This window comes from Procambarus clarkii, unplaced genomic scaffold, assembly GCF_040958095.1.
Source record: "Procambarus clarkii isolate CNS0578487 unplaced genomic scaffold, FALCON_Pclarkii_2.0 HiC_scaffold_115, whole genome shotgun sequence".
Lineage (NCBI taxonomy): Eukaryota > Metazoa > Arthropoda > Malacostraca > Decapoda > Cambaridae > Procambarus > Procambarus clarkii.
The window spans coordinates 1,562,077-1,563,759 of NW_027189148.1; the positions used below are offsets into that span (position 1 = coordinate 1,562,077).

Genomic DNA, 1,683 nt, shown 5'->3' on the forward strand with positions numbered 1-1,683 from the left:
AAATATATATATATATATATATATATATATATATATATATATATATATATATATATATATATATATATATATATATATAATATACAGAGTAAATCTACCCCAAAAGTAATGATTTATTTGTCTACAAAACTAAACTCTTTTGGAATCATATGAGGCCCCTCCACTGAGGGGGGAGGCCTGGATGTTTATTGTCATGTGTATTCATGCTGCTTGCATGTCGTCGTTTATTTTGCCTTTGTTGTTTTCTTGACAGCTTTCTTTGCCTTGGGTGGTTTGGGAGATTTTGAAGCTCTCTTTATTTTGGGCTTTTTGTTCCCAACAACAAGCTGCTGCTGCTGCTGCTTCTTTTTCAAGGCTGTAGGTGGTTTGTTGCTTGTGGCGGCTTTCTTGGGAGTTACCACGGCCTTCTTTGCTGCTGTAGATGGTTTCTTGGTTGTGGTGGCTTTCTTGGGAGTTAGAACGGCCCTCTTCTCTGCTACGGCCAGCTTGAATGATCCACTAGCTCCACTTCCCTTGGTCTGAACAAGAATGCCGTCAGCCACTGCTTTCTTGAGAAATCTTCGGATGTAAATGGCGATCTTGGCAGCCTCGACTTTGTTGTTGGCAACAACGTACTTCTTGATTGCTTGTAGAGACGAGCCCTTACGGTCTTTGAGTGCTGCGACCGCGGCTAGAACCATTTGACTAGTTTTCGGGTGAGCAACCTGGACGCGAGGTTTCCTGGTGGTGGCCACCACAGCAGCAGCAGCCGCAGCCTTCTTGGTAGGCTTTGCTTCTACCATGATGATGATGAGATAACCAAGGTGATGAGAGACGCTCAGACAGTCACGGGGGAATGATGCTGCCGCCGCTTGAGCCGAACCTATTTATGTGCCGGCACGGTACAGAAGCTGCAACCTGGCAACTCGTCCACCAATCACGACGGTTGGTTTTACGGCTCCGAAACCTGGATCCCATATCTTCTCTAAAATAGAAGCATTTGTTCATGTTCTTTGTAAAAGTATCATAAAGCAGGACAGATGAGACAAATATCATAAAAACTGAAGAGCAGATGAGCACACACATGTTTGTATTACAAAAGAAAATCCACAAATTCATTAGAAATTGGCAGGGCAGGCTGAGGAAGTAGGTAGATGTAAAATGTCTGTAAATGGCGAAAGAACATAAACCCAAGACTGAATAAACGATGTTAAATATCCATGCCAAGGAGACAAAAATATGTTAGGATACAATTACCATTAAGACACCACAAGCAGGTCCGTATCCTGCCGCGATGACTTAAAAGAGTTGGTTATTAGCCACAATGTGTAGGCAGTCTCATGCCAACGGCCATACCACGTTGAGAACACCGCTTCTCGTCCGATCAGCGAAGTTAAGCAACGTTGGGTTTGGTTAGTACTTGGATGGGTGACCGCCTGGGAACACCAAATGCTGTTGGCAATAATGTTTTTTGTTTTGTTTTGTTTTGTTTCGTTTGTTTTTGTTTGAATGGCTGGCTCCACGGGAAATTCACGGAGTTGTGTGGAATAAGGCCTGGTAAAATGAATTAATATGTATGTCATGTTTAAAACAAACTCGCTTAATATAGATATTGTGTGAGGCTTTATACAAAAACAAACAACCAAAACAAAACATGTTGTATATATATATAGCTTAATCCGGGTTTGAACTCGCAACTCCAAG

General features: G+C 42.0%; 1 non-coding gene across 1 annotated transcript; it reads left to right on the forward strand.

Annotated features, from left to right (window-relative positions):
• Positions 1-1,321: 1,321 nt before the first annotated feature.
• LOC138360588 (5S ribosomal RNA) lies at positions 1,322-1,440 on the forward strand. Its single transcript, XR_011226500.1, has one exon. It is a non-coding gene; the product is annotated as a 5S ribosomal RNA (ribosomal RNA).
• Positions 1,441-1,683: the final 243 nt, after the last annotated feature.